At 40.4% G+C, this 14,445-nt stretch overlaps 1 long non-coding RNA gene across 2 annotated transcripts in view; it reads right to left on the bottom strand.

The window, feature by feature from the left end:
* Positions 1–502: 502 nt before the first annotated feature.
* The window catches only part of LOC138108998 (uncharacterized), a 75,670-nt gene continuing 61,727 nt past the window's right edge, over positions 503–14,445 (bottom strand). For both annotated transcript variants that reach the window (XR_011150194.1, XR_011150193.1), the window contains 2 exons: positions 2,816–3,029; positions 503–953 (listed from right to left, as the gene is read on the bottom strand). This is a non-coding gene — a long non-coding RNA (uncharacterized lncRNA). The remainder of the gene's footprint in view (positions 954–2,815; positions 3,030–14,445) is intronic.

Below are 14,445 nucleotides of genomic sequence, written 5' to 3'. Positions count from 1 at the left end.
CTATATTAATGATCCAAACTATAAATAGGGAAGTGTGTTAGTACAACTCACCTGAATGCTGGAGCGACACTGAGACTGCAATATTGTCATCACAGCAGGCATTGCACTGCTGTACACCTTTCAGCATTTACAGCAACAGGATTTCACCATGTGAAAATTACTTATTGAATACTTGGTTGTAAACAGGCAATTCCCATCATGGTGCCATAAACCTGTCCATACAATTTGTGCATTGACAGTCATTACCATTAGTGACAGTCTCTCTAATTAGGCAAATGGGAAGACACTTGTATGAAGAAATGTTGCTTTGCATGCATTCATTTTAACCAAAGAGGGAATTGCTTTTGTGTCTTACCTATAAAAAGGGTCAACTTCCCTAGTGTTGCCTTTCCCATCTGGACAAAGAGGTTCATTTGTACATGACCAAACACAGCTCCTCAGTTGTGTTATCAGAGTAATTTTACATGTCGTAGAAAAAACACAGGAAATTAGTTTTCATCTATGAGTTCAAATCTAGTTTTATTTTTTGATTATTGATTCACATATCTGAATTTTTTAAAAATATAAACTCTAATAATTTCCAGACTGTTTCAGGGTTATTTCACCTCTAACCCAATTTCAGAATGTAAATCAAAGTAATGGCATGGAATGTAGAAGAAAGCAGAACTGAATGATCATTTCTAATTTCTACTGCGCACTAAAAAAATCAAGTAGACAAACTGTCAGGGAAATGTGAGATGAAGCCTGCAACAGCTTGAAATAATTCCTGTTTATTTCAGTACATTCTAGGTGTTTCCTTAAATACATCTCTGATATACAAATACTTTGAGTATATAGAGACTGATTTAGCAACGATCCAATAGGCAGAAAGTCCTACAGAAGCCAGTTGCAGCAGCTGAGGTGCAGCACTTCGGCAATGTTTTCAAGTGTCCTTGTGTCACAGGTCACCTTGCCTGAAAAATAAAAGCAAACCCAGCAAAAACAATGCAGAACTGAAAAGACTTCAGAGATCAGTGTAACAACATTACAGGAACAGAAAACAGTTGCAGGAAAAGATTCATGGAGGGGAATAAGGAGGTTTGGTTCAAGGGTTGAGGGTTTATTGACTGTCTTAGAAAGAAAATTACTATGAAGATGATGATGGAGTGCTGTAAAGTAATGAGAGGTTGAGAGAAGGTAACCTGATGCAATAATTAAAAATTCTTCATGTTAGAAAGAAGCAGTAGGTCATCAGAATACTCCTGTGCATAATGAGCTACTGTATTTTACCTACTTAGCCCATTTAAACAGTCAAAACCACTGTCCTAAAGCACAGCTCACACATGGTATCAAATAATATATCCCTCAAAGTCATTTCACTTTGAAATCACTGAGATAGAAGGTGGCTTGTTTCATATTTAAATACATTTGTTTTTACTGTCTGGATGAAGAAGGCACCTCTAGCCACTCATATTTCAATGAGGCTTTTACATCTAGGAAAATGGGTGAGACTGTTTGAGACATGCACAGAAACTGCTAAGCTGATCAACAGCTCAAATCAGCTTCACTGACACTTAAATTAGTAACTGTGGGGACACTCAAACGCCATAGTTTAAAGCTCATCAGAACTAGAGCTGGTGGCAAAATCTATGGAAAAAATTTCATTTGCTTTTTTACTGCTTCCATTTGAGGATAGAAAGCAGGTTTTTTTATCAGGGATTTTTATTTTTGGACAGCTCTAGATAAAAATTCCTTTTGAGTACTCTGTCCAGCTCTGGGGCCTCAACATTAGAAGCACATGGACCTGTTGGAGCAAGTCCAGAGGAGGCCATGAAGATGCTCAGAGAGTTGGGACACCTCTTCTCTGCAGACAGGCTGGGAGAGCTGGAATTGTTTAGCCTGAAAAAGAGAAGGCTCTGGGGAGACCTTACAGCAACTTCCAGTACCTAAAGGGGCCTACAAGAAAGCTGGAGTGGGGTTTTTCTCGGCATGTAGTGATAGGACAAGGGAGAATGGCTTTGAACTGAAAGAGGGCAGGTTTAGTTTAGATATTAGGAAGAAAGTCCTTATTATGAGGGTGCTGAGGCACTGGAACAGGTTGCCCAGAGAAGCTGTGGATGTGCCATTCCTGGAGGTGTTCAAGACCAGGTTGGAGGGAGCTTTGAGCAACCTGGATTCATGGAAGTATCCCTGCCTGTGGCAGGGGATTTGGAACAAGATTATCTTTAAAGTCCTTTCCAAGCCAAAGAATTCTTTTATTTAAACTTAACCAAGTGTTCAATATTGGTTTTGCATTTTTTTTTGCAAAAAAAAACCCAAAACAACCCAACACTACAACATTGACACTTAGCAAATTTCCTTAGGTGATAGCAAGAAATTTAGACGCCATCCTTCCCTGTGTAAGCCACAGGAGTGGTTTCCAGTTCTTAGCAGGGAAATATTGGCAATGAGAAATGGATTATAGCTTCCTTTCTGTGTGATATAAGGATTGGAAAACACATTTTCTCTAGAAAAAGTAGCTTTGATTATTCCTGGGAACTTTACTGAAAAAGTTTACTAGAAAACTTTTGTATTATGTATTAACATAACAATAACAACAATAACAACAACAACAATAATAATAACAATAACAATAATTTGTTTCTAGTTTCCTAGAAAAGTTTACTACATTTTAAAATCTGTTATTTTTAAGGCTTAAAAAATGTATAGGACTTAATAAGGGATTTAGTCAAAGAGAAGACCTGGGACAGGATTCCTTTAAGCAAATTTTAACTGTCTGAAGGTTAAGAGGCATGGCAAGATTACATAGACAAGAGACACTGAAAAAATAATTCACCTGCCCCATGTCAGAGAGGCTGCTCCTGTAGATGACTGTCTGCTGCTTGCCTGTTTCTCCACCGAGTAGAGGGAGAGCTTCAACACTGAGTTCATACCAGACCTGTAGCTTTCAGATGAGTAAGTGTCTTGGGGTGACTTTATGATGTGTATCCCCTATCGCTCCTCCATGCCCAGAAATTAATTTTGTGCCTTTCTGTGCCTTTAAACTGAGCCTGAGAGCGGGGAGAGGAAAAAAAACGAGTGAACTTTTCAAAGCAGTTGTTCAAGGACACAGATAATACACTCTGCTTCTGCAGCAGCAAGAGTGAAGGAAGCACCCTGCTTGCTTTTCAGCCAGCTTTCGGCTCCTTTTCTCGGGAGGGAGACAGAGAGTTGTACTTTGTTTTTCTGGGACTTCGGTTTTTCCCTTCTTCTCTTCTGGACTGTTTCAACATCAGAATGCATCGGGAGAATTTTCCACTGAGGCCCCAGAGGTGGGTCCACGACCTAGTTCCGAGGAGAAGGAGAGAGACCACACTTACAGAAGGACTCTAAAATCTTCCCAGGTTTCTCTCCACAGTGAGAGGTTTTATTATTTAGTATTATTATCCTTTTCTTGTGTGTTTATTAAATAAATAGTTTTTATCTCTTTCACTTTCCTCCAAGGATAATGTCTTTTTCCCCCAAACCTGGTGAGGGAGGGGTGGTTGTAACCTGCCTTCTATCAGAGGGTATTTTCCTCCAAATTCATCCAAACTTGCTGACTTCGGCGGGGGAAAACATGCAGACAGTCAATGTGATTGATAAAGCAAGCTTCGTTTATTGGCAATACAGAGGCACTTATATAGTGTGAAAGTACATGCTTATCAGTTCTTTAATTAGTTTAAACTTAAGAAAGCACATTCTTACTTCTACATAATTGGGTTAGATAACAGGCTACATTTGGCAAGCTTCTATTATTTATGTTTTGACTTGAGAGATCAAAGATCTTCCTCCCTTCTCATGGTCAGTACATCTTATCAGCACAGGACTGTACCTCCTTAAAACTCCCTTTTGGTTCTCAGGCCTGTTTCTCACACAGGCATTTTCTCATGGAGGCACTTTCTTGTGCAGGCTTTTGCTTGTACATTTCTGTTATTGATTTGTACCCTTTATCAATGATCCATGTCCCTGATCCTCTAACCATTCTCCAACACAAACTGGCACAGTAAGGAACAGAGGCTATGAGTTGTACCCTTGGTGCACAGTAGGGAGAGGTTTAAGCAGTGTATGCACAGCAGGAAGAGTGGGTCAAGTACTGCCTAAGATCAATATTTGAAGATCTATCACTATCTATACTTTAACCTTCCCATATCTCATGCTGGCATGGTGCAGTTTCTGCACCCACCTAATGAACATTTTATAAACTGCCTCTCATTGCATCTGGTTCTTGTTCTGTTTCTTCAAACCTCTAACAGAGTACAGTGCTGCCTTGACCCTTGAGGGACATCTATCATGCCTTCCTGAGCATCCCTCCCTCCTTCTGGCTCTAGTAGCCTGCCTGATGATGCCCCTCTCATTAACTAATCATTACGTTTTCAGCCAGAGTTTTGAGTCTCATTAACCCTTTGTTTCTGGAAGAGATTCCCTGTAGACAACCAGGACACCCACAAGCATCTTTGACAGCAGCTGAACCACTGGCATGGCCCTGTTGTTTTGTTTTACATATTCCCCCACCAGTCTGCAGCCACCTCTCTGAAGTCTAAACCCTTTGGTGCTGGGACTGAATTTTTCTTCTGTATTTGTACAGCACTTAGCACAAGAGCATCCAAATTCACAGCTAAAGGTCTATTATAATTCCTATTTTTACTATCATGTATGATTGGAAACACAAATTTCAGATGGGATTATTCTGTTAACAATTCCTAAAGTCAAATGAATACACAGCATTGTCCTGCCTCACACTACAACAGTTTTCAAGTTGTGGTCTATGAAACCCCCATGTTCAGAGACCTTAAACTGGGAAGTATGCCTGTTATCAGTAAGCTGGAAAAAAATTAGGAGTTTTCAAATCAAAAAAGGCTAGAACAGTACTGTTTAAAAAAAAAAAGAAAAGGAAAGGAAAACCTCCTGCTCTGCATAAAGTGAGCCTGCTACAGGCTCTTGGAAGCTGTTCCACCTCTTCAGTGAGAATGTGAATCAAGTTGGGGGTATCCTGGAAGACACACTGCAAACACAAGCCAGCTGACAGCAGTTCCTCAGTGTCTTCTCCCAGGGAGGTAGAACGGCTGGTTCTGCATCTGAACATTTCCATCCACAACAAAAATACTTCAATGTATCTTGCTATCACACTTGGTATCATGCTAACTACAGAAACTCTTACTATCTGCTGTTCCCATCCCATGAAAAACATGACTTCACTATACTGGGATTACAAACTACTCCTAAAACAATGTGGTAATTTAAATTCCATTTCCCATATGGACAAGGCAAACAAGCTGTAGATGGACCTTCCAGCTATTCTTTCTTTTTAATAACTGATGCATGATGGTCATATGCTAAACTCATTCGTCAATCTTGGTTTTTTATCTTTTGCCTGGAAAATACAGCAACTTAACCCTGGATGGAAGGGAGACTTCAGGGCTGTGAATTAAAAACAGCCTGCTTGGAGAAGTGAGGATAGGTGCTGGCTTTGGCCAGCTAAGCAGGTGGAGGAATTGACTGAGAGAAGGAAGGGTCCAGACAGAGCCACTAATTAGGAGGGTGATAAGAACAGGGCACTTTGTGGAGCCAATTTCAAACCCCGTAACCTTTCACCAGAAGCACCCTGGTCCAAGTCCAGCCCTGACCAAGGGACTCCACCTTGTCCTGATGATGTGCTGATAAAAGGCTCTGCACACCCAGTGCTCGGTGGTCTTGGACCTATTCCCAGAGAAGTCAAGTTCTCAGCTTTGGTCCAACTGGCAGTCTCAGTTTTGCTATAACGAGACCCAAGGTGGCAATAAGCTGGAGAGGTGCATTCCTTCTTCCCTCCTGACAAGCGCCTCTCAAAGGAGCTGCTCGCATGCTGGGTACGGCCGTGTGAGCTGAGCCATCAGCTCGAGCCACGCCGGGCTGAGAAGGGTGACACAATCCAGCCATCACAGAGCACATGAGGAGGGGTCTCCTCAGGAAAGGAAGAGGCCATGTGCACCTGCAGTTTTATAAAAAAAAAGCCTTAAGGACCACTATATATATATATATTCTCTATAATTCAAAAAAAAGTTCAACCTCTTTTAAATATTTTCAAACACTGACATCATGTTTCTAAGAAAAAAAAGTATAGCTCTACTTGTATTAGTTTTGTCCCTCAGAGAGCTTTTTGTTGTATTTCAAACACATCTGAGCTAGGAAAACAAAGCATGAATTTAAAAAATCTGTATTTAGAGACACAAATCGGGAAATAATATTTTGGAAATGGTTTTGATTGGTGAAAGGAAAGACAGCCACTCTAACACAATATGTAAAAATGGTTTTTAAATATACTAGACAATAAACAGGGTGAAGAAAGATATTTACACTACTTAGCTGTTCTAAAGGAAGGCATGCTCTTAGCCAGAGTTTAAAAATACAGATCCAACTGTCTAATATATGCATTTTGAGCTTAATAAAAAAGGCTTAAGTTTTTAAATTATTTTAATCTTATATAACAAATTTCAAGGGCTAGATTTCTACTGTGTTTTTTCCTGTATATGCAGTAAGTTGAAGTAATCTTCTGTCTTTGAATGAAATCACATTTAAAATGGTTATAAGGATTTAATTGAATGTACAATTCTAGAAAAACAAACAAAAAAAAATTTCCAGTATTTGTTTCTACAAGGTAAGTGTTCTACAAGGCAGAGACAAAACACTTAATTTAGGGATATGTATTCGTAAGTCCTAAGATACCAGTCATGAAATGGGGGACATTTTTGATTTGTCATTTGTCTAAGATATCTGATGATGTTGAATTAAGTGCAACTTTCAGAAACATTAACCACTTAGTAATTCTGCTGGCTTTTAAGTTGAATTTTTCAATAATTTTCATTAAATATTTTTTTTTTATGACTGCTGTAATGGTTACATTGCTCTTGCAACCCTTGCACCTGTCATATCATTAGCAGACATACCTTCAGAATTACAACTTAAATTTAAATCCTATTGATAAACTTCTAATAACCTGGATATAAAATAGTCTGCTTAATTTTGTTACACTTATAAACCCTGTATACCATGCCACCCTTCTTACTCAAGTGCAAGACACACTCTGCATGCTTAAAAGCCTTTCTGACTCAGGTTGGGAGAGCAGCTTCTCAAGGGCTCAGTCTAGAGGCAAGGTGGGAGTCCTGGTGCCCCACCTGTGCCCCACCTGTTCCCCACTCCACAGTCACTGTGCCAGGGGCTTGGACACCCCCTGTCAAGGGCAATGTGTTCCCCACAGATGGGACCTCCTCTGACTCAAGCCACAGAAGCTTTGCAAGAGAAAACTGTGTGGAGTCAACAACCAGGCACTGCCACCAGCAGAGAAGCCGTAGAAAAAGCTAAAGCAGGAACTGAAAATATTCTCTCTACTCTGACTCGACTCAAGCTGTCCTTGATAACAGATGCTTGATCCAAGCTTGCTCCAATCTCTGCAGTGCTCCCCAGCCACCCTTATCTTCTCTTTCCCTATTGTTTACTACAAATTTCCCCTTTTCCTAGTCTTTCTAATCCCTAAACAACATTCTTCTGCCAAAAAGTGAGAATTAACATGCCATTTATCATCACAACATTAATAGCTGTGCATTACCACTCTCCCTTCCCATTTTGTCTATTCCTATACTACTCTTCAAGGCAGGAAGATTGCCTCTTACCCTACCCTTTGTATAGTGTCCAGCAAACTGTGCCTGGCTTTGGTTGGTTCCTCATAAGTAATGCAATCAGGAAAACCTCTGCATGAAGAAAAGCAAGGAAACTTCCTCACCTGGATTTTTGACAGTGATATTTTCTCAAACTGTACTCTGGCAGAAAGTACCATGGTCTCACTAAGTAAAAAATTACATTTTTTAGTCATTTGACTTAAATGGGAGAGTTGTCTCTACTCACAGCACAGGCTATAATTCTTCACTCATGGCCCAATAAAATGCTTCGGTTTCTGAAGTTTACCACCTTTTCTCTTTGAATTTCTCTTTGCTACTCTGATACTTTGTTTCCTGAAAACCTAAAAATTAAAACACAACCCAGACTTCATTTGTCCTGAACTCCTGCATGTTGTTTTTCTTGAATGTTTTTAAACAGAATAATTACACCAAGACCCAGATAATCTATGTAACATAATGAGAAATCAGACAGTATGACAAGAGTGCAGCATTCAGGAAACCTGTGAAACTTGTTTCAACAAAGCTATAAAATAAACTGCCAGCAGTGTTTGCCAGGTTTTCTAATGTTCTTACCCATCAGCTTTCTCAACAGGCACTTACGGCTCTTCGGAGCTTCCTTGTGCTCCCACCATCATTCCTGTGCACGGTCCTGCGCAGCGGTGACTGAGACACCCCTGTGGGCACGTCTCAGTGCAGATCCATTGCTCAGCCACTCTGCTTTCCCTAAGCCATGACTGAAATGTGCAGCAGAGATCATCTGACTCCTCAGCCTTCTGCCTTCTTGGCTTGCCCTTCCCTGAACCATCTCTCTTACCCTCCTATGGACACTGTCCCTTTGTTATTACCTGCAATAGCCACAAGCCCTGTGGGTTTTATGCTCTTGGCCAGGCTTCAAGTTCCAACACTTCCCTTGCTTCTCACCCTCTACACACTAATCAGGGGTTCCCTAGTGGGGTCTGGGATGTAGATGCCTGTTTAACTTCTGTCCTCAGCATTTCAAAACCATTAGTCAGGGCCTGGACTGTGGCCATCAGAATACGAGTACTGTAAGGTAAACAGTAACTCCCATATTTTCCTCACCCCCTGCATCTGGAAGACAAATAATGAGTCCCAAAGTGTATTGTTTATTCTCATCCCATATTAATTTTAGTTATAATGGTCAGCTAATAGCCATTTCCTGGATATTAGGTGGAGCACAACAAGGTACCAGAAAGCAAGGAGATGGATACCCCGAGATGGGAGGATGGCTGACTTGCACCTTCTCACATTTCACCATATTCTGAACTTTATCTCCAATTAGCAATCCTAGTCATTGTCAGTCTAATGAGTTACCTGTGACAGTCTGTACTACCTGCAAAACAAATGCTCGATCCAGACCAACCTGTGGTCAGAGCAAGCTTCTCTGAGTTAAACCCCATGAAATCCCCAGGTGATCATGCCTCTAGCTGCATTGCTATAAATAACATCCACGCTGTGAAGTAGCCCAACTGTTAAAGTCATCTGCAAGCATCGTGCCTTCAGCTCCTCACTGTTAATTCGTTCAGGCTCCCCTCTTCTTCATTTTAGGTAATGTCAGGTTGCTTCTCCCTTGGGTGAGATAATACTTTGCTTACTAATTCCCAGCTTGTGGGAAGGACAGAAGACAATGGGAGCTTTTAGAAGACAGAGACAGAGAAAACTTGAAGACAATCTGCAGTTCTCCTGTCAGTCTCAGGCTTGAGACAATTGGGGTCTATTGGTTTGCTTAAATTTTCTTTTGGCAACAGCCCTTTCCTAAAATGTTCTTCATATTTCTCTGATCATTTACCATATCACTTCACTTCTACATGTGCAAGTCACAATGTTTTTCTTCATTTTCACTTGTCCCTTTGATTACCAGTATTAACTGTTCAGCTTTTTAAATGTGCTCACATTTGTACTATATAAATTGCATAAAACATACTATATTTTAATAAACTATGTTAAAATATAGACTATTCAAATTACGTAATTCTTAATAAATATCCAAAACAAAGTTTTATGGTCTCTTGTACTCACATCTGTTCACCTAACAGACTCACCCACTGTCTTTATCATAGTAATAAACCCTAGTCCTCAACAAGTGCCAGTGAGACTTACGTGCATGCAAATTAATTGGTTTTCATCAATATAATACCTAATCAAGTCCTGCTACACATTAATGGTGGTCTTCATCACAAAAAAAAAAAAAAAAAAAAAATCAGTGAACATGTGAAAATGGAAACAGATGTTTTCCTAACTACCATAATCAAGAAGACCAATTTACAGAGTAGAAATAATTATTTGTGTGATCAACAATGATGTAACAGATCGTGTATCTTCTGCTGTATGTTATAAACAAATGCCTCATTTTTTGCCTTAGGTTAAAGGATAAGACTCGTACCCAAATGGGTTGGGGAAAGAGCGGTGAAGGAATTGTACAAAAGCATTCTTTTTTTTAGTTTTATGCTTAGGTTGTTTACAATACTGCAGTCTTTGCCATTTACTGGTAAAGGAAAAAAAAGAAAGAAAAACGTTATAAAGGATGAAATGGTATTTTTGACACAATCTATTGCTATTAAAAGGGTTATAAATCGTAAAAGCCCTGGATCTTGATTTGTGCCCATACAACATGCAAAAAATTGGCTTTGAATGCAATGGAAATCAATCTTTTCTTGGAATAATATTTCTTTATATTCTATGTGTTCATTTGAATCATGATTTGATACTTGAGGGTATCAAATTTTTATGGAAAAATCAAAGAAACAAAAATTAATAGCAGCAGATAACTGTAACTATAGCTAATATTTCAACAAGAGGGAAGATAAAGATTTATGCCTCAAGACTCTACAGTCTAAACTACGGTCACCTCTCACTCACTAGATAAAACATGCAATCTCTTCCTGTTCCCAAAGAAGTAGGAACATAAGACCACAGACAAAAACAGTTTCACTGGGAAAGGTTTGCACAGAAAAAAGTTGTTCCAAAGAGAGGGTGGAATGACACAAAGAGAGATCCTCGGTGCTTGACAAATGGAAAGTGGGATGGTGTAGTAAAGATGTTAAGCTATGGCAGAGAGAAAATAATAAAATCAGAAAGAAGTTACTGGCAGTCATCAGGGAGGAGTGAGTAAGTGCTCTCTCTGGGGATGTGCACCCCAAGCCCCTAGAAGTTAACAGGAGATTAAATCCATCTTTGTGTAACTGAAGTATAGACTGAAGTCAAATAATTTTGCCCTTGGCTTCAGCGCTGTCAGGATTTCCACTTACTTCAATGCATCATAAGCATAAGAATACGTTTAGCCTTGGTGCTAAACTGCTGAGTCCACACGAGGAAATGTCATCCAGAATCAAACCTGATACTAAGCTACACTGATTTATGACATGTGTAGATCCACAGGTTTCAGAAACAAACCTTCAGCTCAGAAATAGCGAGGAATGTGTAATTCCTGTAAAGCATCTAAATCAAGCACTTACACGAGGAAGCCGGGCTCCTGACAGCACTGGGGGGAGGCTAAGTCCTTAATTGAGGTGGTCTGAATCATCACCTGGCAGATCCCCTCCACTCTGCAGGAAGCACCAGCATTGAGGCTTGGCAGCCCCTCTGCCATGTCCTTGGAATGCCCTTTGTCCAGATACGGACGTAGCAGAGCATTGCACAGATCCTCAGGTTTTACTGAATGCTTTACTTTTCCTCTGAAGATTACTTTCTCACTCTCACACCATAAAGTTTAAACATATTAATGAAGAAACCTCCATAAGTTAATATGAACAGAATTGCAGTCAGCTCTCAATTATACAGTTCGAGTGTTACATAGATTGTGCACGGAGCACAGAGCAGCTCTGGCACGAGCGTTTCACTGGATTTGCTTCCCTAAGGAGCAGATTCACTCTCTCTCTCTACTCCCCACAAACGGATGTAGTAATGAAATAAACTATCCCAGGCCAGAAAATGCAGATGTGCTGCTCTGCGTGCTATTGACACCCAGCGCCGCGTCCAGTGAGAATGAAGCCAGAAATGTCCACCACACCCAAGCCATCTCTGAAGAATCAGACACGTATGCCCTTCCTCCACCAGATAAAAAAAACTAAGAATCACAGGTTTTATTAACTGCTTCCCCTTTTTTTTTTTCTTTCTTCTCTGAACGAAGACCCCACTGAACATTGTTTCTAACAAAAAACTTCTTCTCAGAGATACTTTACATTTTTTCCAAGAAACACACTTGGGCTACTGCATGGTCCATCTTCTGTTTTGCACACTGCTCATCTTAGAGTAAAGCAAAAAACAATAACAATTGTGGGGAAAAGAATGTTAGGACAATAATAGGGGAAGAAGTGATTTTCAAAGAGTAAAAGAAACAATTTCTCAAAGTACAAGTCTTGCTGCTCCTCTTTGCTCCCTCTCCCTCCCTACCTGCTTCTATCTCATGCACAAATACTGTACTTTGGATAAGTTACAAAGTTTTGCACAGAATAAAGAGCAGTTATTCTTACTGACAGTACTATATGAAGCCAGTAACTAGGAGTAACTGGGGCCATGTCTTATGGGAAAAAGGTCAGCAGAATTCCAAGGTATTTTTTCTGTCAGCACTAAGCAATCTGTAGGGAGTCAAAATTTATCATTATACTGGACTCATGCTTGAACCTATCAACTTTTTCTTCCAGGAACTTTGGTCCATATATAAATATAGACTAAATATATTCTTACATGCTGAAATGCTTGGCTTTTGTTTTTGCCACAGGCATTCAAATATAGTTATAAAACAATGAACATGAGGAAGTATATATGGACAAATCAGAAAGAGTACATAAGACATAAATCTATGGTCTAAGGAAAGAATTTTCTTTTTTAACCATGTGTAACAGATTATGAACCTGATTTTACTGAGAAATTGTATTTACACGTTTGACATTTGCATGCAGTATTATAAAATTAACCTAAGTTTCTTTATAAAATAAATATAATCTTTTAACCGTATGATTCAATGAAAACAGATTTTATGGAGACAGATGGGATAAAAAATAATCAAAATTCAGTGTATAATTGCACGTGGTCAAAAGCCTACAAATTACATACAAGGCTTCACTGCTAATAAAATAATGTTACAATAATGCTAGCCTGTGCTCCCCTCCCCACAGAGGAGCAGCAGAAAAGACAAATCCGAACTTTCACCAAAACACCCAGAACACCACCTCAACAACCCTGTGCTGGGCTAGAGTTAATTTTCTTCACAGTGACTGGTATGGGGCTGCGTTTTGGATTTGTGCTGAACACAGCACAACATAAAGATGTTTTTGTCATTGCTGAGCAGGGCTTACTCAGAGCCAAGGCCTTTTTGTACTGCCACGCTGGCAAGGGGACTGGGGGTGCATGGGAGGCTGGGAGGAGATACAGCCAGGACACATGACCCAGACTGACCAAAGGGATATTTCAGACCACGGGACATCATGCTCAGAATATTACATGGGCGGAAGAAATAGAAAGGGAGGGGCCTTTGGAATGATGGCGTTTGTCTTCCCAAGTAATCGCTGCAAGGGATGGGGCCCTGCTCTCCTGGAGGTGGCTGAACACCTGCCTGCCCATGGGAAGCACTGAATTAATTCCTTATTTTGCTTTGCTTGTGTGTGTGGCTTTTGATTTCCCTATGAAACTGTCTTTATCTCAGCCCACAAGTTTATGACCTTTTACCCTTCCAATTCTCTCCTGATCCCACTGGTGGGGGGTGAGTGAGCGGCTGTGTGGGGCTTGGCTGCTGGCTGGGGTTAAACCACAACAAACCCATACATTCCCATGGCATAAGGTAACCAGCTCCCCTGTGTACAACTTCCCCTCAAATTTACTCCCTAATTCCATTTTCCCCCAAAATGATAAAACTTCAGCCCAGAGAAGAGGAGACTGAGGGGAGACCTAATTTTGGTTTTTAATGTCCTCACAAGGGGAGACAGGCATTGATATCCTCACTATTGTGACCAGTGATAGAACATGAGGGAATGGCCTGAAGCTGAGTCAAGGGAGGTTTAGTTTGGATATCTGGAAAAGTTCTTCACCCAGAGGGTGGATGGGCACTGGAAGAGGCTCCCCAGGGAAGAGGTCACAGCACTGAGCCTGTCTGAGTTCAAGAAGTTTGGACAATGCTCTCAAGCACAAGGTGTGACTCCTGGGGTGTCCTGTGCAGGGCCAGGAGTTGGACTTGATGATCTTCATGGGTGACTTCCAGCTCAGCATATTCTGTGTTTCTATGACTGAGTGAAAACATGGAAACTCACAGATAGCTAATACATCCTCTTCCATTTTAAAACCAAGTCAATAGCCACAAACTTTCTCAAGTTCTCAAACACTCGTTCTAAGCCACGGGCCAGTCATGTACTTTTAGTTCGGCATCAGTCCAGAAAAGCACTTAGGCTTGCACTTAACTTTAAGCACATGAGCAGTCCCGTGGATTTCAGTGGGACTTCTCAGAGGTTTGATGTTAAGCAAGGGCAAAAGTGACTTACCTGGACCAGTGCCATAACCTGGAAAGCCCATATTGCTGAGACAATAATTTCATGCATGAAGAGCTTCTCCCATTTTATGGGAATGGATACTTAAAGATAATGCTAATAATCACAAGAACCTCTTCTATTTCAGGTACAGGAGGGAATGGAAGATTTTGTTGGACAGAAGAGAAAACAAGCATCTATCCAAACTGGTACAACGACCACTACCAGGTGTTGTGTCTGTGTTTCCTAGGACAACGAAAATAATATTATTGTGTTTCCACAGCAACACAAATGTATATGCCATGATGCAAAATACA

Source organism: Aphelocoma coerulescens, chromosome 4 (genome assembly GCF_041296385.1).
Source record: "Aphelocoma coerulescens isolate FSJ_1873_10779 chromosome 4, UR_Acoe_1.0, whole genome shotgun sequence".
In the NCBI taxonomy this organism is placed as follows: Eukaryota; Metazoa; Chordata; class Aves; order Passeriformes; family Corvidae; genus Aphelocoma; species Aphelocoma coerulescens.
Note: the sequence above shows the minus strand (reverse complement) of the source record. Positions and strands in the feature narration are given on the sequence as shown.